Below are 24,547 nucleotides of genomic sequence, written 5' to 3' on the forward strand. Positions count from 1 at the left end.
CTAGCATGGTGAGGGAGACAGAAGCTATCAAAGAGGGAACTCAGTCTTCAAAGACTTCAGGTTTTCAAAGTAGTCCAAAGTTCCCCTTCCCCCGCAAAAGATCCGAGTTCACCAGCAAAATTCCAGGTCTCTTATTGCTCAACGCTGGCCCTTGGCCTTTTATCTGCACTGAACACTGGCCTCAAGTTGCAACAAACTAAACATTTATACAAATCCCTAATATTATATGTCTAAATCTGATCCCTGTTTTAACTATGTCTCCCTGATGCTGGGAAGAAGGGAAAAACAAAACAAACAAACAAAAAAACCTATCAGGCCTCAACCAATTTGGCCCTAATGGGAAAAATTCTTTCCTGACCCCTAAAACGAGCAATTGCTCAGACACATGGCATTCTAAAAACACAAGTCCTGTTCTGTGCTGCTATGGAGAGGGAGGGTGAGTTCAGCTAAAATGGAACAAGAGGCTTGAAAAGCCCCAGGAAAGGGTTTAGATTAATGATGCTGAGGAGCAAGGAGCCACGCAGCTCCCATCTCTGTCTGGCTAGCCAATGATCAGTGGGGCCTAACCCAGCATACAGCCCCCCCTTTCATCCTGAGGCGGTCCAGCATCCTGCAGAACAATCAAGTCTCCAATCTATTAAAGCAGGGGGTGGCAATGCAGCCCAGGTAGCTTTCAGGCAATGCAGTAAAAATTCTGTCATGTGGGGCCCTCTCCCCAGCCATTGTGTCACTGTGTAATAGTCAAGTGCTCAATCATGTTCTTCCATTGGCTTCGGACTGCTGATACAATTTTATAGAAATAGAAGTAGGAATTCAAGCCCAGTCTGGTACAAACCGGAAATAACGATGTGTGAGGAAAAAGAAAACTTAAAGGGGAAGGCAGACAAAGAAGCAATGGGATTTTAACGGCATCTCTTTACTTTAGTGCAGCTGTTACACAGTACTGGTACCTCACTAATATTTTCCATTCTATTCTGAAAGTTATATTGCAAGTGGAATCTTACAGCCATTGAAGCACAGATCTGTTCTATTGTTGTCCCTGTATCAGGCTGCTCAGGTGAAGACAAGACAGCGACGGCCTGATATCACTGCAGCATCTTACCACTAGGAGCATGAAAAGTTGACCAGATATTTTCAACTCATAGAGCAGGCCTGAATGAAGAATAAATGTTTGATTCTGGTTCACATCTCATTCTAGCAGAATGTGAGAACGTGCTGCATAAGGCAAAATAAAGGGGCATGATCCTGCAAGGGGCCAAGCACCTCCCCTCCTCATGACATTGATGAGAAATGAGGTTGCTGGCCCCCACCACTCAAGGTTAGGCCCAATGATTATTTCATATCAAATGTTGGTTTATAAATAGAGAGAATCCTGGAGGCCTTATTCTCTAACCTTTTACGGGGAACTACTCATACTCCATGCTAGTAGACCAAGATCCCTACATTCCTAATTAAAGAATCTCTTAAGAAAATGGCTAACTTTTAGCAACCAAAGTCAATTAAAGAAATGTAACTGAGACTATCATGCCCTGGGAACTCAAGAGTTACTTGTTTTGCATTCAAACATGATGATATTGTCTTGTGTGACAAATTGTTTCCTTGGAGCACGCAACAGCTAATCAGCTTTAATCTGGCTTTTGCATTTGTAGCTTTTAAAGATAGACAGACTAGCTACAGCCTGGTCTACACTTAAAAGTTAGGTGGACCCAATTTAGCTACTCAGGGGTGTGAAAAATCCACATCCCTGAATGATGTAGTTAAAATGCCTTAATCCCTGGTGTAGACAGTGCTGCCACCTTTTGTACCAAGAGGAGAACCCCTCCTGTTAGGTAGTATCTATTGTGAAGCACTTCAGTGTTTCAAGTACAGACAAGCCCTAAAACTTCACTAAGAGGTCTTAGAGTTCAAAATATCAACAGTTTTAAAACTCACTTAAATAAAAAAAGATAGACGGCATAATACAATGCCACCGGTAGCTTTTTGTTGGTTTTCCTGACAATAATCCGGTTCGCCCAGGACAAACCATTTAGTCTACAATGTTGCAGTTTATCCACCAAGGGTGACGGGGAACCAGATTATTGCAGCTTCTATTATCTCTTAAATAAAAAGTAGAAGGACATTTAATCAACCAGAGATTATGCATGAGCATTATGGAAGTAAAACTAATTTGGGCCCCAGTCACGCAACCCAATTCCCGTAAACTTTAATAGGAGCTATGCATGTACATCTGAGTGGAGAAAGTTTGTCTCAAGGACTGTTAACAAAATTTAGAACCTTGACTCAATACAAAGTTAGATCAAAGAACAGTACAAAAATAAATGATTAGCAGAGGAATTAATTTGCAGCACAATGGGGGAGCTTTCTATCATTACACTAACACAACAACTAAATGTACCTGGTTTAAAAAACAAAAACAAAAAAACGGACAACAGTTTGAATAGACTGTTAAACTAATGACATCTTTAGCTAGCTTGTAGACAGTGGGAGAACAAGGGTCAATTGATTTTACAGAAACATAGACAATTTGCATGGAGCAGTGTGCACTATATTCATTCACCTTGGCAAAAAAGAGAAGTCAGACAATACAATACAGTTCCGCTAATCCACACACTTAACTAATCACACCAAAGATTGTTGGTCTCCAATTCTCAACTGAGTGACCTAGGGAGATCCCATGTTACTAAGACTTCATCACTGCTGCAAAATATATAACAGTACATGTTATAAATATCCTAAGTGTGTTCTCCTCCTGCTTGAATACCAATGGAGATGTTCAAGCTCACAGTCCCTAGAGATGTCTGCCTGGGAGCGGTCTCATTTCTATCTCCCTCCCCTCTCTCCCTGCTCACATAAACTTTGTTGGTCATCAGAACACATTGGAAAGGATATTTATTTTCCTAAACTTCTTCTGATGGTCTGAGCAAGCAGGTAAAGGAATCTCTTTGGTTGGGTAGATTCATAAATGATGACATTGGATCCATCTGTATTTCCAATTTGTACTTTTAACTTGCACTAAACATAAGCTTCAAGCTTGGACACAGGTTTTATTAAACTGAAATAACTAAATCCTTCAACTAAATTGAAAGTGTCAAAATAAAAGAACAAAGTACATTTTTTGTGATGCATTATCCTCACAATTTTCATTGCTTACCCACTAATTCACAAACATCAGTACCCTGTAATGTGTCTCCCAGTCATTCATTCAAATTAGCCAGTATCAACTGTACTCAACAAACAATGGCTGGATTATAGTCAAGTTGCTATTGAACACTGGTCTGTAATTGTGTAAGTACAGAGGGAAAAAAAGTGGATCAGGACTGACATCTGCTGGCCTTGTTACTGAGATGTTCCCATTGAAAATGGGATTTATGTGAAACATATACTCCTGCTGGGATTACATTGCCCGAAGTCACACAGTGGGTTTTGAGAAAAAGGTCACAGCTTTATGACAGTCAAGATCCACAGTAAAACATCACGAACAACAACTGCACTTATATATAAATAGCAATAACCCAAGTTACCTCTAAAGAAACCTCATCCTGGTGTTATCCTCTTCCCCAGTGTTTGGCACCCAGGACAAGTTCTGCCCACATTGATATTAATATTCCAGAACAGCCTCTCAGCTCGATGGAAGTGCTATCTACTTAAGGATACATGGTCACTGCAGTCTTCCAGATTTACCACAACTATACTCTCCTGATAAATGGCCCCACTGTGACACCCTCATTGAGCACGCTTGGACAACATAACTTATGCTCATCTCAAAAAGCAAAGCTACAAACAAGAATATTTAGCATACCTGTTAGAAAATCAATACACTGCAGCCTGTCTATTGATTAAGCCCACTGGCATTCTGAAATACATCAAGTTAGGGTTGGTGGGCAAATCACTAAGCTATAGGGAAGACCCTGCTGCTGGCTGTTGTGAAGGGGGAAATTAACTCCAAATGCCAGTATTCAGCTGTGGTCAGGCCCACTATCTGCCCTCCTGTTTTGATTATCTCTAAAGAGCGATGCACCGTGGCACAACATTAAACATACCACCCTCCAAATGTTGATCTGCAAGCACTAACACAGTGTTATTTGAGTTCACAGCTCTGTTACGAGATATTAACTTTAAACACTCCCAATTCCCCAAAGTATATTCATTGATTTTTTAAAAATATAATGAAAATATTTTATATTAGGACTTGTACGCTTTCACCAACCCGCTCCTGCATGAAACCTACACTAGTCGATAGTCCCTTTTTAATAACGATCACACTTAGAACTGTGCTGTGAACAATTGTGCATTGAAAAGTAATCTCTCAAACTTTGCAACAGTCCTCCTTTACAAATAACAAAGGTAGCAGGCTGGGTTTCCAACAGCAGTTGCTTAGCGTTGCCAACTCTTGCAATTTTATCTTGAGTCTTGAGTTATTTAGTGTTAAGGCCCCAGCTGCTGTAATCAGGTTATTGCCTCTGCTCTGCCAATGATGCTAGCTTTTATTGGCCACTTGTGAAATTTTCAAACAAGCACTTTGCTTTCTCTCATGCTGCTCCCTGAAATCATCCACAAAGTTAGAGCCCTGCGCAGATACAAATTTATATCCGCGGATGCAGATATCCGCAGATATAAATCAGTAGCTGCAGAACCGCAGGGTTCTCCTGGGAACCACAGCGGCGAAAGGAGAAGAGCATGGAGCCACTGCTCCCAGAAGCCAGCGCCCCATGCCGGCAGCTCCTCCAGCGTGGCTGTACCGCCCCCAGGCCTTTCAAGCAGCTGTCTGTGGATGTGTGCGCCACTTGAATACAAGAGCGTGACCAGAGATAGCTGCCAGTGAGCCTGGTGCCCGCCGCATTGGGCAGGTCTGCGGGTGGTACAGCCACGCTGGAGATCCTGCCAGCATGGGGCACTGGCTCCTAGGAGTGGTGGCCCCACCTTCTGCTCCTTTCGCCACTGCAGTTCCCGTGAGAACCCTGCAATTCCATGGATATCGATTTATATCCACAGATATAAATTTGTATCCCTGCAGGGTTCTAAATACAACTACTTATATAGCTCCCCTCCTCCACAGTGTCTGAGTACCTCCCAAGTATTTATGGATCTTACCACAATCCTGTGAGGTAGGAAAGAGTTAGTATCACCAGTTTTCAGGAGGAGAACTGAGGTACAGAACAGTTCGGTGACTTATACAGTGATACAGCCCTTGAGCCAGTTTTAAACCTTGACTGAATGTTTGTGAGCAGCTCCCATTGACTGTTCTGGGAATCACGATATATAGATATAAAATATGAGAATTTTGGCTCAAAATTTTTAGCTAATATGTTCCAACTACACTTGCATACTTTTGCACATGGCATTATTATTATTAATAAAAAATAATAAGTTAGAGATATTAACAAGAATCTAACTTTAAATCAACCATACAGTATACTTTTGGTCCTGAAGTCTAAGTTTTATTTTTTAATTTGCATACCTGTATTCTAGGAACTCATATAAATCTTCACTTCATGAAAAAGTCTCACTTCTGTAGCATTCTCCACATACAAGAAGCAAACTGATCGCATGATCATTGAGTAAGTTACTCTTATTCTCTAGCCCCTCTGTTTGCAAGTACCCACATTGAATGACATGTTTCATTCTAAAAACTGTTAAATCATTGAGACAGGGACCCATCTTTCTCTGCATCCCTAAGGTGACTAGTATACATTTGGCCCTGAAACAAAATGAATGTGCCCAGATACTATAGTGATTGGCCATGAAAGACAGATTACTTTAAAGAACAATTAAAAACACAAACTGTTGAACAGGGATCACTGAATAGAACAACAACTGGAAAAAGATATCAACTTAATTAATTAATGCTGGTATCTATTTTTGCTCCCTTTTTCCATCTCCACAAATCTAGGAGAGGGACTTCTAACATGTCTGACATTCAGATCAAAGGTTGAGTTGGGAAGAAAGCAGTGGCTGTTTTGAATCTGCAGTCATCAAATCAAATGAATTCTGTTTTTCATTCTCTTTACAGGACTGCAACCTGTATTAAATATTTTATAGGTCCCTTCTGAAAACCTTTCAAGGGGCCCATGTTGAGGAGAATCTTTGAAAGGAGTTCTTCTATGGTAGAAAATTTTTTTAAAAGTTTAAAGAGCTCATTGTTCCACAGTAAAGCATGTTAGCAATTTATTTTGGACAATTTGGATGGTTTTACATCTGAAAGTTCATCTCTGAGTTTATTGAGCATTATTGCACTATAAGAAGGTAATTGGTGAGACTTTAGCTAAAAGAAGAATGACAGAAAGATGTTCCTAATGCCCGATTTTGCATTTGGAAAAGAATAATTGGAGCATGATGTTACAGTTGTATGGTATTTCCCATAATCTTTCTCTAGTGTTTAAAAACTGTATTGTTCACTAGATAAAGTAAAGTGTCTGGTTTCCCGTATGTAATGAGTTCTATGAAACGGAAAGCAGGGGGAGGGATGTTACAAATCTTATGTGAGGATTTTTTTTATCTTTGTGGTTTTCACCCCTTTGAGTTTAGCTTTGTTTCAGGTTTGAAAATAAGTGACATACTACTGAGTTTCACCTTGCTTCACTTCTTGATCATGAATTCTGCACAATTTCAGTGCAAACCCAGAAATGGGCCTGGACACCCATAATATTGTGAATCTTTTGACGAACCTGGGATAAGTTCTGAGTTTCTTAACAAAACCCAGAAGAAGGCAAGATTTTGTGTAGTTTTGGGTTTCATAACAGAAATATGGTGCATTGCCCTCCTGTATGTATTCTCTTGCTTTCTCTCTAGCCCTCCCTCTCTTTTATGTAAACTCGTGTGTGTGTGTTTAGTAGATATATGAAAAAAATCCTAATTCTCAACACCGTTGCCTCTCGTGAAACCATTTAAACCAGGGAAAAGTAGGTGTAAAAATGCTACCAAATCAGAATGGTAGCATTTCACGCTCACTCTGCGCAACACAAAGTACAGAACAGTAGAGAATTAGGCCTGTTTTTTTGTTTTGTTTTTTTGTTGTTTAAATTGGGACATTAGCTGAAAAGATCTGTCTAGCTTCAGAAGTGTTCCCAGTTCCTATTTCATAAACTTAATAAGCATGGCATTTTGATTCGGAATTTAATTGAAATTGGTCCATTGAATTATCTTACCATTTTTATCAGATTTGTTGAAATTAAAATTAGAGATCTCATTGCCCCATCATGCTGCAAAGGTTAGGAACATCCATGTATGTTCATTAATGCTTTAATATTCATCCCAGTACTTTCTCATGGACAAACAATGTTTTATTTCTCCATGTCATCCTGAGCAGCCCTACCTGCAAAATACAATAGTTCCAAGTATTTCCACAGAAGAACCTCCCTTCAAAGATTTCTCAGAATGTAGGTCATTTGAAAGGCTTTGAGAAAAGAACTTTTCTTGTCATGTTATAGCCCCCTAAATATTGATTAACTGGCACTGGAAATACGTTCTCCAGATTGTATCCACTTGGAGTATTCAGTGTCAGATTGTAGCAAATATTTTGTTATGATCTGTGTATTATCCCAGTATAATCATACTACTCAGTCTGCTTTTCCCACTCCCAAAGTGGCTCATGCTTCTCCTGGGGTTCCGATGCATGGAGCACCCCAGCCTCATTGGGTCCTGGCTCTTTTGTATCCTGCCCCTCTATCATCACTTAGTTCTCATGGTTCCTGACTGCTAAACCTGCCCCCTCACTAATAATAAATACCCGCTGATCCACTAAAGAATAATAATGTTTTAAACAAAGGAAATGCTACTGGAAGGAGACCCCATGCCCCTAGCATTCCCTGTTGTGTACCTCTCAGCATTGTAACATTCAGCACTGCTGGTCTTAATGGACATCTTGTCTCTCTAGGAAACCCTATTGCACAGTGGGGTCTGTTGTACTAGCATCTGCAGTGCTGCTATCAGTCATCCCAGGGTCGCAAGTGCACTGGCTCTGTTTCTGTCACAAAAGATACTATGGATTCAGTCACATATTTATGATACAACTGCAGGGAGAATTTTGTATATTTTTAAAAAATTGTAAAGTAAACTAATAACCTCTTACCATGGAACTATAGAGAAAATGCCTAAATTATTTAGCTGCAGTGATGCTAAGAAAAACCTAGTGCATGCTGTGAACTTCTCTTTTGAAAACTGGTCTTTTTTTTTTTTAAAAAAAACATATTAAGACTGCTTTAAATTGGTCTTGTGTAAGAACTAAACTTGAGTTAAAAGTAGTTACAAGAAACTTCTGTAACAATTGCTATAAATAGGGTGGATTTTGCCCAATGGACTAAAGCTGTTAAACCCCAAATGAATTTTGGGTGTGATTCAGTAGTTGATGGACTGATTTGTTCTGACTTATTCAGTGTCTGTCCTTTCCATTTCCTTATTTGCTCTGAGTTATGGATTCAGTGGGATTAAATACCACCTAGTGGACTTCATGACCAGGGTGTTTCTCATGTTTAATAATGTGTCCAAGATTATCCTGGAACTGGTTTTCTCATTTTTCTTACTGAATCCAATCTCTGCTGGACCTGACACCTGGAGAGGGGTGAACTCTGTTCCATCCAAGAACTAGGAAGCCATGAATTTTGCTTTCCGATCAAGCTCTCCTGACCTCAGAAGGACCAGAGATTCTGTTTGTTTAGGAAAAAAGCCATGACTCTAGTCTGAGCTGTCAAAAATTTACAGCCATTTACTTTCTGTCTTCCCATAAAGGAGCATTCTTCTCCTTTTTCTTTCTTTCTTTCTCTCCTGCCTTGTTTGTCTGTGGCTACGTTTGCACTACAGACTACTGTTAGCATACCTATGTCAGAGTATGAAGAGGTATGATCCCTGTCCAACATAGCAGGGCCATCAGAAGTCTGTGGTCATAGATGCAGTTAGAACAGGAAAACTGGGGTTTTATGGGTTATAGCTTGTTTCACTTGGGGTGGGGGGTATTATGCTGGTACAAAGCACAGATCTAGTGTGGATGCAGCTATCCCAGCAGGAGTACTTTGCGGGCATAAAATACCAGTATTCCTACATTGGTAAACTGCTCCTAGCGTAGACATGGCCTATGTGTATTTGGTTTGGAGAAATCCCTTTAACAAAACTAAATGGCTCGTGATTGAGCCTGTGCCTTTATTTTTTAACTCATTTATTATTTTGTATCCTATGACAGAGTTAGAATGGGTTTTGTAACCTAAAGTTAAGAAAGAAGGTTTTAAACACTCTAGATATTATTAAGAGATTAAATTGTTCCATCAGTTGGTTCTTTCTTCCCCAATAAAAAGAACATTTCATTTTAGCACTGTCCAGGATCATTTCCTAAATGACTTTCTGCTCTCCCTCCATTACGCTTCTAGTGAACCCAACCCTGGACATACTAGCAGACCAGTCCTCCTTCCTTCCCTCCCCCCAAAATGGAGTCAAATCTGCAAGGCAGTAGGGAAGAAAAGGGAAGAATGGGCATCATTTTTCTTTCTCTCCCCCAGCTGTCAATACCCTCCTGTCTACACCTCCCTGCCCCCCACTAAAACTGTACTTCATTTCCCACAGCCTGTCACTTATTTTAGAACCAAATGTGCCTGTGTCACACACAGACCTGGTGTTTCGCATTTATTGCTGTCAGTTATTGACCTCATAAATGGCTCATTCTTGGAAGTGAGGTGCTGGAAAGCCTTATGCTAAAGGAATGACTCGCACTTAATTTCACGCATCCTTTGCTGCTTTTCCTGTTGTGTCCTTCTGGGATTTTCTTTTGTGGTGGTGGAATTTCCAGAGACAGACTGCAGAAAGAAAATCATATCTTCCCTGGGAAAAAGAGAGGTATGTTAAAACCCTTCCAGAATGGAGTCAATTAAATACTGCACCAAGGTTACAGGATATAGTAACATTCATGGAAGTTGTTCAAAATGACATAAAAAGAAAGGGATAAGGCAAATATGGAGCAAAGAGATTCAATTTCCTCCTCTGGTAATGAGCTAATTGCAATTGTGTGCAACTGCCCCTTCCTTACATTTTGCTGTGCTTTAGAGAATAAGTAGATGCAATTATTTTGGGCTGGCTGAATTACTGCTGACCAAGCATTTATATGTAGTTAGTATTGTGTTAAATGAGAGCCTTTGGAAAGGGAATATATTAACAAAAACAAAAAAAAAAAACCAGCCCTCTCCTGCCGTGACTCGGATTCGAACCGAGGTTGCTGCGGCCACAACGCAGAGTACTAACCACTATACGATCACGGCAAGCTAGTGCAGTTAGCATGCTATAGGTTGTCCCCTAGCAGAGCTCTGAGAACACAGCTACCGAGTGAGAACTGGTTGCCATGATTCACGTGACTGTTTGCACCTCCAGGCAGTGCTAAACTGAGGAAAGACTTAAGAATTTTCTTGTTTCTCCCCACCACTGTGCATAATCAGAAAAAAGTTCTATTCTCAAGTTACTGGTTAAACAGAATGTGTGTGTGTGGGGGGGGGTGGGATGGGGTTGTTTTTTAAAATTGTTGAAGCTTTTGTTTTAAGTAGCTAGTGCTGATACTGTACATTTCTTTTTCCTGCGACAGTCTCTAAAATGCATTTCAAGTAGGGTTTGGATTTGGAAGCCTAGTTTTTAAAACTGGCCTTGGCTATCCTATCATGGAAAGAAGGGGGACTGCTCTTACACAACAAACACCACCAATAAAATGTAGTAGACATTTTGAGTAATTCATTTTGTTTGAAAGATTCCCCCGACACACACATTATGATACTGTTCAATCCAGTGACCCAGTACTGCCAACCGCACACACTCAAAAGTCATGAATCAAGCCCTCAAAAATGATAGCAGTGGTTAAAAAACCTCAAGAGATTTTAAAAATAAATACCAAATGTGAAGTTCTTTTTATTTGCCTGGTGGTGTTAGAGCATTTAGAGCCCACATTTTCAAGTTTTTCTCTGCAACTATGCAGGAGAGAAATTTACTTGTTTTAAAAAGCTGATATTCTCAGGTTATTATTAATTAATTTATTTATTAGTAGTATTGTGGTAGTACCTGGTAGTTCAGGTCACGGACCAGGACCTAACTGTGCAATGTGCTATACGAACACAAAAAAAAAAGACAGCCCCCACCCCTAGAGAACTTACAATCTAAGCATAAGACAAGAGACAATAGGAGAATATGGACAGAGGGAAACAATGAGACAATGTTGGTCAGTATGATAGGCAGTGGTTTTGGCATACCAGCTGCCTAACTTGTCAAGTTTTTTGTAGACCTCACAGCAAAAGAGAGAGTTCTAACAAGGAATTTTAGGGAAGCTGATGAAGTGACTTTAAAGCAAGTAGCATTGCTGGGTTGAGATTCTGCAGTCAGCAAATCACTGTGACAATGATGTTTTAATGCTGATAAAAGCACTAGTTTTCTACTAATATTTTATTAAACCAGGATCTGCACAAATCTCCATTGTGTTATTCTGTGTGTTCTGAATATTTCCACCTACACTTATTGAATTTCTACATGTAAATCAACTGGGCTAAATCCTCTCTTTTGCTTTGGAACACAGAGAACAGATTTTTTAAATTAATTACTGAAACACACACAAGTACTTTTGTAAGAGATATTGTGAAAAGAATGAGACTTAGCTTATGTTTTTGCAGAAGAACAGGATCTCCCTGTATTTACATAAGAAAAATCTTAGGAAGGTAAAAGGGTCAGTGGGCCCATTAACCAGTCCACCTTGTTTTTCTTCTGCCACTTCCCTCCATACATCATTGTCCTCCTCACAGAAGTTCCCTTGAGAATTCATTAGTTTTACTTGTTGTAATGTCTCTTCTGGGTAATCCATTTTACATTTATAGAGCCAGCTCTAAGTGCAGCATGGGCCCATAACAGAGCCAGTTATGGCTGCCTGATTCTCAAGTTGCCACAACTACAGCTCTAACATAAGTTAGAGCAGCATCTAGGCATCTCTAACTTATGAGAGATGGCTACAGCCCTTATGTGATCATGCTCCAGCAGAGAATTGCCATAGGGAACTGCCAGGTTGAAAGGTAAGGGGTAAGCGCCAGCTCCACTGACTTTATACTAGTTGAGAATTCTCTAGACTTCAAAAGTGTATAAGAACAGCACAGCAGACAGTACACAATGTATTCTCCTTTTTGTAACTTATAGATTTAGGAAGACTATTTAGCACATACATAGTGCTTTCCATCTAGAAGGCCTTTACAAGAATGGGAAGGCATTTTACAGAGAGGGAAACTGAGGCACATAAGTGACATTCCAAAGCACTCTCAGTGAGAAACAGAGGTGTGAGAAAGGTGAAATATGTATGTCTCTGAAGGGCAGAAGTACTCTATTGAGGTAGACTGCAGTATTACTTCATTTATGGAATTCAGTCAATTAAGGGAATTTGTTCAGTAAATGTGCTTTAAATTTACATTTAATATGCAGAGGCATTCACAACAGAGTGCCCATAAAATTAAAAGTGATTATTATATTTACTACAATGATCACCACACAGTAGCCTAGGAGAAAGTTAGCAGAGATCATCCTGTTATAGACTACAGTTCAGGAATGCATCAGTGTGGCCTAGTGGCTAGTGCACTGGAATAGGATTCAGGAAACCAGCCAGCTGGGTGACCTGGGCAAACCACTTCACCTCTCCGAACCTCAGTTTTCCAACTGGATAATGATACTCACTTCCTTTGTAAAGCACTGTATCAGATTTAAGAACTGTCTTGAATCAAGGCAATAGATTCCTTCACTCTAAGGGCTTGTCTATCCATGAAGTTGTTTCTGATTAATTCCATGTGTGGACACTTTTATTCTGGATTAAGAGTGTCCACACATGGAGTTAATCAGGAACAACTTTCTTGTGTTTTGTGAGTGCTTCTGTACACATTCTCACCTGACCTTCTCTCCACATCAGTGAAAGCGACAGGGAAATAAGAAATTCACATGCAACATTGTTTTTTTGATATTGACAGAGGATTTGTGGAGGACTTCAACACCCACCACCCCACTTTATTTCCCAGATGACATCACAAGCAACAACAGGAGTGGGAGAAGACTCAGGTTAAAGTGCACTCAGATTTGACATATGTAAATAAAGTTGTTTAAGCACAGATGAGCTCACCTTTATTTCACATTATTTTTCAGAGTGCTGCTCACAATTTCAGGAAACTTAATTCCCAGAACAGCTTGTAACTAAAAAGGCCACAGTATATAAACTCCCTGAAAATTTTCAGTAAAAACTTTCAGAAAGCCTGTATTTCATGTGAGGCTTTGGAAAATACAGGATCATAGAACTCATCCAAAATGTGTGTCTGTCAAGTCCCCTCTCTATGCAGGATATAATCCACAGGTAGAAGACAGATATTAAACCAAATACAAATAAGTAATAATAAAGGTATTTGCTTTTAGTCTTACTTCTGATACACTTAAGAACCAATGATCAGAGCTTCCATAAAATGGCATCTAAATATTCTAACTCCTTAGCAATAAGCCCTCATTCATTTATATAGCATGTAATTCTATTGTGAATTTATATGATGTATTACATGAATTACTGATATTTGCTATAGTGTAATTTATAAAATCCAAATGCCCCTTTTAGAGGTCTTCTTTCTAAGAACTGGAGTTCTTATATGAGGCAGTGATAAAGAAAGTTACATTACACTCAGTGCTTAGCACAGAGACAAAGGGTTTCCTGGAATCACTGATGAGGGACAGTTAATTTTGTCTGTCACCCAGGAAAAACCTCCTGGTAACAACAATTCATGCCTGATTAAGCAAGATTTTCACATCTATTGCTGTCATATTTTCAAGTAATTCAGGGATGTTGCTTTATTATTATACACTACTGGCAAAGGTCAAAAATAAGCAGACTGCATGAGCTTGTTCAGTCCAGACCTAAAGTAGGTGTAATTAATAAAAATTACATGCTCACCATGCCACAGTGCATCACATTATCCATAAACAGACATTTAAAATTAACAAAACAAACCCCTACAGCCCACACACTTACAATAGGCTTATTAAATTAATACTTACTTCATGGTTATAGGTAAATTTTACAAATCATCCTTGTAAAAGTTACAAGATTTCTAATTGCTTGTTCATTGTGTTATTAGGTTTCAGTAATAGATTATTTTTAAATTCTGTATTTTAAAAAAAAATGTATTTCCCTTCCTGCCGTGACTCGGATTCGAACCGAGGTTGCTGCGGCCACAACGCAGAGTACTAACCACTATACGATCACGGCAAGCTACCAGGGAACTGCATATTTAGCTTGCTTTTTCCCCTGTTGCAGTGTTGAAGGCAAAAGGCATAGCGCCACCTCTTGTCCAGTTTGTTGTTTTAAAATCAACTCAGACACAGCTGGCTAGAATATTTTCATGAGCAAGTCAATACTCTGCAATCTGCTCGTGTTTGCTCCTGCGCTGAATTCTACTTTCTATACTAATTTATGTCTTATCAAGCTGGGGGTTATGACCACCCAAAGTGGGCCATGAATAGGTTCAGGAAGGCCATAAAAGCCTGCCCATTCTTTATGGCAATCCCACACCTTTTTTCTCATTTGTAACATAGGGTCATGGGACAGTTCATTTATTTAGGCACAGAAACTGTATCTACTTCTTTCCCAACAAGATGCGAAAACACATTTGCTTAACAGAAGAACAAGCACCAGTCATTTCACTATTCCACAGTGACATTCTTTTGAATGTTCTTGCCAAGAATTTTTTTTCAACTATACCATGCACTGAAATGTTGCTCAAATTCATTTTCCTGTATTTGTATGGTTATTCTCTTGGATAGGCCAGGAGATATTCAAACACCAATGCCAACGTCACACGGAACTGCCCACGGAGTGTGTATCAATTAAAGGCAGAGGTGAAAGTAAGACGGTACACCCCAGTACAGTGTTCCGGCAAGAGCCGGTGCACCGTACTGGGGTGGATCAGCTTCCCCAGGCGTAATTTAAAGGGCCTGTGGCTCCCAGCAGCGGCTGGAGCCCCCGGCCCTTTAAATTGCTGCCAGAGCCCCGCTACCGGAGCCCTGGGGTAGCGGCGGCAGAGCCCTAGGCCCTTTAAATCGTCCCCAGAGCCCTGCCGCCGCTTCCCCAGGGCTCCGGCAGCAGGGCTCCGGGGATGGGGCTCCGGCCACCACTACCGCCCCGGGCCCTTTAAACCGCTGCCAGAGCCCCCGGCTGCCGGGGAGGGGGAAGGAGGCACTTGCCGGTACAGAGTGGGCCAGGGCTGCCTCTGACCCCCCCCAGCCCCGCCCCTTCTGCCCGAGGCCCCACCGCTTCCGGGGGCCAGAGCTGGCCCCAGCCCCATACCGGTAAGTCCCTAGACTTACTTTCACCCCTGATTAAAGGCAACAGTCAATTATTGCTGAATTATACTCCGATGTATGCTGCTGAGCCAAACGCTGAAAACCACCTGTCCTTTTGTGTCTAGATCTTCAGGTCTCAATATAATGAGCACAAACAACATTTGGATACCCAAAACAAAGCATGAGAGATTTTAATACAATTCTGTGAAATGAAGTCTCCAGCAAAATGAAACTATACCATGCAACATTCTAAGTAATGGGAAAAATCTTAAAATAAGAGCTTCCTACTATCTTAAATCATATTTAAGACTGAAAAACATTACAATGTGTTATGATAATTCCTCTGAGCAGTTGGCACTGGAAATACCTAAGAGAATATGGGGTTGCTGGCACTGCAGATAGAATGATGGGGGCCCAATCCATTACAGAGGTGTGCGCCAAAAACTTCACTGGCAATCACAGCCAGAACAGAAAATCTTAGCATCATGGGCTCTGTGCAGAGCACTGAGTAGGGGGCAATGCAGAGCAGCACTATGCCTGGGAGAGCATCCCTTACTATGCCAGGTGAGATTATATACAAGTAGAATGGACATGATTTTTAAAAACACAAAAACCAAGATGAACATAAATGCAATAGATAGCAAAATTATGAAAATAAAAGTATCAGAGGGGTAGCCGTGTTAGTCTGTATCCACAAAAACAATGAGGAGTCTGGTGGCACCTTAAAGACTAACAGATTTATTTGGGCATAAGATGCATCTGAAGAAGTAGTTTTTTACCCATGAAAGCTTATGCCCAAATAAATCTGTTAGTCTTTAAGGTGCCACCAGACTCCTCGTTGTTTTTATGAAAATAAAATTACTATTACTGAGGTCTCAAATGTGATGTTTTGTACATGCTGAATATTACAAACTCTGGTCTGCTCAGTGACTTATTAAGGATACTGATCTTCAGCAAAGTGCTGCAAACTTTACTCAGGCATGGGAAACCATGGAAGTTTAGCCCAAGTAAGGAGAAAGAGATTCTAAACTCTTACAGCTTCCTAACATGCAAATACTGCTCATCATTCATCTCTAACGTAAAATGGTACAACCCCCTTCCTGTCCCCAAGACCTGCCAAATGAGAGCCTTAAAGTTCAGATCTTAAAAGTTTAAACCTTCTAACTGAAGTATTCTAAATGTGGACTGAGCATGTTGCTGAGGAAATCTGGGTTCTGGGATATGATTCAAAGCCTAATGAAGTCAACTGTTACAAAGATTTCAGAGGGCTTTGCAACAGAATCAGAACTAGAGACCTATCATTAACTCATCATGTGACTTTAAGCAGTCACTTAACTTGTGTCCATCTGTATAATGGGGATAATGATACACACTTGTCAGTGAAAAACATTTCAATATCTACAGATGAAAAGATCTATATAAATGGTAAGTATTATTACTAGTATAGTAAACAGAACTCTGCTGGAACTCAGTAGGTCTGGAATTCTGCTCACCATGCCTTCAGGGAAGAAACCTACATCTTAGTAAAAAGAGAATTTATAATAAGCAGAAAAAATTGGCTTCAGGCTATTTATTAAAAATGTAAATGAAATGTTTTTAGCTGTAGTAATAGTAAAAAACATTAATTCAAATGGTCTGTAATTGAAAAATATACTGAGAAACAATTCTGTTTCTATACTGTCTAGCTCGGATATTCTCTTCCTTCATTCTGTATTAATCAAGACATATACATAAAAAAAGGAACTCTCTTCCACCACAATTATCTGCTTCTGTAGCATATTCTTCTTTTGAAGGCACAGGGACTAGTCATTGTGTCTACTTCTAGCAACGGAAGGATAGAAGACTCACACAGGCCAGAAGCGGCTAGTCAGGAGAAGAGCATAAGGCCTTATCTACAATGGAAAATGTACCCACCACTGAGAACAACATTTAAGTATGGGTTCTGAAATGGTGCTAAACATGATCTGGGCTGGTCTACATTTATAGTTAAACCAGCATTCACCTCTAGTTTATCTGCATCAGCAATGGATCTCTCTTAGTGCAGATAAATGGCATTGTCCCCTGCTAACCCACAGAAGTCTCTGCAAGACTATACAAGGCAGAGGAGACTCAAACTCCATATCTTCTATATTTGTACATTGCCATATAAATCCATGGCACTCACTAACCACCACAAGCTATAAAAGATGTGTGCCAAATACTTTAAGGCACAGTCCTGCATTGGGGGCAGTGTGGGGCACCCTCCTCCAGTGGGTTTTCTAGGAGCCATTGAACCTCATGTAGGCACAATGCCCCCCAAGTTCCAGGAGAAACGTAGCCATTTGCCATCAGCCTGAATCCTCCCTCTGAATTATATCCTATTATTCCTTGTACAGTCATTACACCAGTGCAACCAAATCTGAACTCTTCACGTACACCATGATAGCATTTTACACCTGTGCAAATGATTACACGAGGCCCAAGCCTCCCCAGCTCCTAATAATTTTGTTGCTCCATTTTTGCAATCTCTTTCTGGTTGCCTGGAATGAATATAATGCTGCATATGGGTTTTCATCAGACCCATGTAGCAAAGAATTCTCTACCTTTCTGCTTGGGTTTTAGTCAAAAAAACCACAGGGTCCATATATTCAGCTACAACTTTTTTTTCCCCTAAGTAAAACACACAAAAGAACAAAACTCACAGTTCAGATGAAATCCCTAGAAGAGTCTGAGTCCCTATTGCCTTCTACAGTGTAGTCATTGACACTTGTTCATCTCAAAGACTGCCACCTGTGTTAAGTGAATGCAGTTTGCTAGCATTTAACACCCACTTTATGCAAGGTGAAAGGCAATGAGGAAATCAGGCCTTGATTCAAGGAGGCTGTGGGTTTAATAATCTACACTCTTGCAAACTCTCAGATGTCTGTATAGTAAGACATCTATTCAAATATTTCCATTATTTGACGCCTCTTGTATGCAGCCCAAATCTGCGCTGGTGTTTTTTGTTGTCAGTTTGCACTGCAAATTCATCTCTCATTTGCAGTTCCAGTCATCCAGAGTTTCTTTGCAGTACTGCATCCTGCTAAATTCTCCTTCCTACTGTATATGCATATGGATTATTTCCCCTCTGGATTAATAAACTTGCATTTTTCCAAGTTGAATTTCATTTTATAAATTTTCTACATATTTTTAGCTTCATTAAGTTCCTTTGACTACTTCTCTGTCCTGACTAGAGATTGCAACAAATGACAATTTAGCTTTATCTCAGTGCAGCAAACGTGCATGATTTTTATCAGTAGTCTAATAATATTTGCTGTTTTTCTTAAAGGCCCAGTTTCTGGAGTCACGTGATTACATGAAAATCTCAGCTTTCATTTTAGAAAAGTAACGTTCTAGCTTTTGCTGTTGCAGAGGAAAGCTTAAAAACATGAACCTCAAAAGCTTAAAACCCAGAGGACAAATAAAAAGAATGTAAAATGTATTTAAAAAAAAATCATGATTTATGAATGCTTGGGATTAGCAATAGTTATCTGCACATTTCACTAACATGTTGTATGTACCCCGTTCCAGCTCATTACTAAAGATGCTAAGAAAAACCAAGCCCTGAAGTACCCCAGTAAACATTTCCCCCCAATTTAATACATTGCAGTTATTAACATCTTTCTTTTACATTCCTTCAGCCAGTTTCCAAGCCATGTGTCAGTATTTAGATTATACTGATATCTGTATATGCAAAGAGATTTATGCGTATAGGATAGATACAGCACGTGTCATCCAGAAAGATCTCAAACTGCTTTATGAAATTGGGTTCCACAAACACTTATTCACGAGTTAAAATAATTTTATCTGTGAGCTTGCGCACTAAAATTATATGCAAACTGTCCAAAGGGATCACTCACTGAGGTAGAATGGCTGCTATTTAATATCACTCAGCAGCAATGCTCATTGTAGGACAGGAAATGATGAATACTGTATCCAGATGAAACTGTGGGGGGCAGAGGAGGGATTTAGGTGCAGAAGACTGAATGTAATTACTTACGTTAGAATATGATCAAAACACTGGTTACTATCTCTGCTTTTACAAAATGTGCCAATGTATTTTACTGATCACAAACATTCAGGACCTAGATTTCACATTTCATTAATTAATAAGATAGGTCATGGGTTCAGTACTTATAAGGAAAGACTCCCATGCAAGTAATAACCCAGCTCGACCTTGCTTAGCATGCAAAATCTGATGGAATCCTAACACAAAGTCATATATCTGGATATCATAGTTTTTTATTCTTCCATATTGTTCCCCTGTCATTTCCGTTTATTATGATGGTTTGCTGTCCCCATCCAAACATGACAGAGCAGAGGTTGGGCAGGATATTTTTACTTGCCTTGCAGGGCTTGCATGGAAGAGGAGTGGAATATGCAGCAATACTTTGTATCAGCGCAGCTCCAAAATCTATACTTTCATTAAATGAAAAAACCTCTAGTCCTTATGATTGTGAAGAAAACCTTAAAAATATGAACCTTGCATAATTACTGCAGCATTATGACTGAGTTTGCAAAGAGCCTGGGATGATAGCTCTGAGATAGTGAATTGCCCCATTCATATCAGTAAAATATTAACTCAGATGCCCAATAATGATGCTTTAAATGTTCCAAACATTAATTATTTCACTTCTGATCAAAGCATGAAAGAAAGAAAAGGGAGGGTCATGATCTGCATAATCTACTTTGAGCGATCTCTTCTGTACATCTCATTTTTATGTACCTGGGAGAGCATCATCACATTTTTTCCACACCAGTCATGAAGACTAGACTGAGGAGTCTAGCAGAGCACCCAGAATTATATTTTGAAACCCTATACATTGTGAGTGGAGTCTCATTTTGGCATCTCAAGTGGCTGGAGCTTAGGCAGTGGACAGAGTTTGGAAGAGCAAACTATCTTTATTTTTCCTTTTTCCTTTTCCCATTTCAACCTGTTCCCTCTCTAGAGTCATCCTTAAAACATAGAAGGCAAAATCACACATACTATTCACATGAAATGAATATTATGGAATTGGATAGCAACAGTTAGCATTGTGACTTCCCTGAAGTGGAGACAAAATTAGTACCTGGACCTCCCAAACAAAAACCCAAGTGAGGCTGTCACTTGTTTGGGTTTTAGCCAATAGCCTCAGCCAGGCCAACAAACCAGGTTGAATCATCACTAAACTTGGGTGAGAAGGCTCTGTGTGTGTGGACAGGAGGGGGTGTCAGGGCAAAGTAATTCTGCAGTGAAGACATATCCTCAGTCACACTATCAAAAAATTACAGCTGCTGGTTCCATTACAAAGGACTGTCAGGACAAAAATATTAAAATTGCAACAGTGAGGGCGGAGAGCTCAAAAGTACAATGTTGGCTAAGGCGAGACAAATAAAGAGCCACCAAGAACAGTTGCAGGTAAACAGAGACCAAAACCTGCTATCTCTAACTCAGGCAAAATTCCCATTCAAGTCACTGGAAATTTTTTCTTGAATAAGGACAGCAAGATTTATCCCTCGGTTGGAATGTTCCTGCTTTAATTAACCATCTCTTTTGCACTGACAAACTATAAAAGATTTCCTATCATTCCAATACACTTACATTTTGCTGTTCATCTTGTTTATACAGATAAATATACTGGTGCAGTTTTTTTTCTTAAAATGCCTTCAAGCTCTTGTTGCCTTCAAGAAATAAAGGATTGGGCCCCTGATGTCTGCTCCTTTGTCTAGGTTTCATTTTGTGTATTGCTACTTTTGTATTTCCATTACCTCCTATTAATTATTACCTCTTGTAAATCAGTATATGTTTGCATTTAGTTAAAAATCTAGGGGGATGTATAAAGAACACTCACATTGTTATATAGATTGACCTTTTTAAAAATTGCAATAGACTTTTATACAGTGCATCTACTCATACATACTGATCCAAATTTATCCAAAAAATGGGCCAAATTAGCCCCATGCTCACTTTTGCTGGCACAGTCCAAAGGTGGCTGCTGCTGGCCTGGAAGGGGGGGTGGTAGTTTTCCTAGCATATATGCTAATTGAGCCTGCAGATAAGTTTAAGTTTAAAACTGTTTGCCCCAGTGGAAATCCTGACCAAGGGCAGGCAGCAATACTGAAAATGGTTGAACTGTTGGTGCAGATGGGGGAAAACCTGTTTCAGGACCACAACGGATGATCATGGGGGTCCCTTCTGGCCTTAAAGTCTATGAGAGGGGTATACATAGGTGTGGGAACTAGGGATGCGGGGGGTACTGCAGCACCCCTGGGCCTGAGGGCTCCACTGCTGGGTCCCGGCCACCGGCCCAGGACTCCGCACTCACCCATAGCTGTGGCCCCAGCCTTAGCCCCCCTAACCTGTCCGCATCCCACACTGGAGCCACGGCCCTGTTCCCGGCCCCAGCCCTAGGGGGCAGTGAGGGGCATGGACAAAGGTAAGTGGGGGTACAGCACCCCCACTCGGAAAACTGTTCCAGCACCACTGGGGTATACATTCTAGTGCACACTAGTGTATCTTGCACCCACCATGTGAACTCTGCTGGCACACACTAAAAGTTCTTTTATGCGCATTAATGTAATTTTGTTTGAAATGGAACTACATTAATGTGTGTTAGGGAACTTTTAGTGCATGCCAGCAGGGTCCACATCAGCCAGTTAGAGCACAACATGCTAGTGAGCACCAGGGACATGTGCCTCCCCACCCCCTCTGCCCCAACCCGGGAGGAGCATGCTCTTCCCTCCCTATCACCACTCCCATCCTGGCTCTGGCAGGTGCTTGATCTTCCTTCCCTCATCCCTGCCCACCCCCGGCAAAAGCTCACTCTTCCTCCTCTCCTGTCTCCCCCAACCCTGGCCCCGTAGGAGGTTGCTCTTCTTTCCCTCCTCCCAGGTCTGGGAGGACTTCTGTGGCCCAATGTTTATTGGAGGGCATATCCCTGCTTGCCCCCCTCCTTGCACCTGCCCCTGGTGAGCACAAAATTGACACACCTCTGGTGCAGCTTTGAGTGTAACAGCCACTCTTCTTTCAGGATAAGTGTAAAAAGCAGTTTCAGCTCCTTTATGGAATAAGATAAGTGAAACAAAAGGAGCCACTGCCCAGAACACAGGCAACACTGAATAGGACTCTGAGCTACTTGGGTGGAAGGTCCTATGGCTAGATCCTGTGTGATGGAGATGTGTGTGTCAGAGAGACGCAGCAGGTATGCCACAAAAGTAGAGGAGAGGACAGCAAACAGGCACTAGATCAACCCTCAGTTGCACTTTGTGTAATGGTGTTGTGAATTGTTTGCTCTCATCTACACTAGCAGTTCAGCCATTTTCAATTCTAGATAGGGAGGTCCCATTCTTATCAGAAACAGGTCAATTTCCTGTTGTAGGTGAGGCTAAAAGATTACAGGAGCAGTTCTCAAACACTTCCATAGCACGGACCTCTTAAAGGAAAGACAAGGTAGACCTACTCATTTACCGTTTATGATCACATAACATTTTTATTTGCAGTGTCGTTGTAGCTTGTTGGTCCCTGGATATTAGAGAGACAAGGTGGGTGAGGTAATATCCTTTACTGGTGAAAGAGACAAGCTTTTAAACTAAGTGGGACGATTCTTTAGGTCCCATTGTGATGCTCTGAAGATCACCCAGACTAATAACATTCTGTTACCACCGGCTTTCTACCTTTGGGAGCCTATGCTGCTGTGCCACAAGCAGAGCTCTGACAGCAGCTGACAGCCTACAAGCATAAAGATCTGAACCCTGGCTTCCACCAGCCTAGTTACTCCTTGCAGGGTGACCTCAACAACCCCCTCTGGTCCTGAGTCATCCCAAATCTGTCTCCCCGAGTTCTTAACTACTACATGCTTGGAATTTTCTCCTCTGGTTCGTTGCCCCTGAAGGAGTAAAACCTGCCCCCAATAATCAGTTTACATTGGGACGTACACGCCACACAGTTTGTACACCAGAGACCTGTTTGGGTAAAAATAAACAAAATATCTATTTAATAGAAAAACAGATTCAAAGATGAAATAGTAAGGAAAAGCACACACATACAGGTTACACAGAAAATAAAAAGAACAGGAGTACTTGTGGTACCTTAGAGACTAACAAATTTATTAGAGCATAAGCTTTCGTAGGCTACCGCCCACTTCATCATCCACCTTCTCTGTATGTATATATATCTTCTTACTATGCATTCCATTCTGCGCATCCGATGAAGTGGGCTGTGGCCCACGAAAGCTTATGCTCAAATAAATTGGTTAGTCTCTAAGGTGCCACAAGTCCTCCTGTTCTTTTTGCGGATACAGACGAACACAGCTGCTACTCTGAAACCTGTCCTTATACTGAAAATAAAGATGCAATCTCAGGCATTACACTTCCATAGTAGCCAAATTCGCTTTGCTAATACAAGTTAGAACACTTTCCTAGTGTGTCCTCTGTCCTAGAGGGGATCCACCCTGCTTGGATGCTAGCCCTTAGTTTTTGAACAGCCTTCACTTCAAGCTCTCTGCCCTTTTAACAAGATTTGCAGGGTTTTTTTCCCCTCTCTCAGACTATGGTAATTCATAGTTATGCAAAGCTCTGTGTTGCTTGAAAGCTTGTCTCTTTCACCAACAGAAATTGGTCCAATAAAACATATTACCTTACCCAACTTGGGCTCTCTAACATTTTTATGGCAGCTATAGAGTAATTGCTTACATGGACAGGTAATCTCAGAAATGTAATGTTAGTCTGGGAGTTGTGTGAAATCTCACTGAATCTGGGGAGCATATCAGCCACTCTCCTTTCAGGATAAATGTAAAAAAGCAGTTCAGCTCCTTTATGGGATAGCTGAAACAATAAGAGCCACTACCCAAAACACAGGTCACATGCAACACTGATCAGGAATCTGAGCTATGTGGGCGGGAGGGTTTCATTTGGGGGCTGGATGCAAATGCAGGGGCTAGATATTGTTTGATGGAGCTGTGCTTGTGCCCAAACATTTTTTGAGAGAGAGAAGCTGTACATACACCACAGAAGTAGAAGAGAAGACAGCAAGCAAGCACCAGACACAGACAGAGAAGTGCTTGTACCCTGACTCTGAAAAAAAGCTAAGAGAGAGCACTTTGGGGCAGAAAGGGGGTTGGAACGGTGAACAAAGAAACTGTCATAAGAAAACAAGAACGGCCATACTGGCTCAAACCAATGGTCCATCTAGCCCAGTATCCTGTCTTCTGACAGTGGCCGGTAGCAGATGCTTCAGAGGGAATGACCA

General features: G+C 40.8%; 2 non-coding genes across 2 annotated transcripts; both read right to left on the reverse strand.

Moving 5' to 3' along the window:
* Nucleotides 1-10,166: 10,166 nt before the first annotated feature.
* TRNAH-GUG lies at nucleotides 10,167-10,238 on the reverse strand. The gene has a single exon. It is a non-coding gene; the product is annotated as a tRNA-His (tRNA).
* Nucleotides 10,239-14,158: 3,920 nt separating this feature from the next.
* TRNAH-GUG lies at nucleotides 14,159-14,230 on the reverse strand. Its single transcript has one exon. It is a non-coding gene; the product is annotated as a tRNA-His (tRNA).
* Between the last annotated feature and the right edge of the window lie 10,317 nt (nucleotides 14,231-24,547).

This window comes from Chelonia mydas, chromosome 5 (genome assembly GCF_015237465.2).
Source record: "Chelonia mydas isolate rCheMyd1 chromosome 5, rCheMyd1.pri.v2, whole genome shotgun sequence".
NCBI lineage: Eukaryota > Metazoa > Chordata > Testudines > Cheloniidae > Chelonia > Chelonia mydas.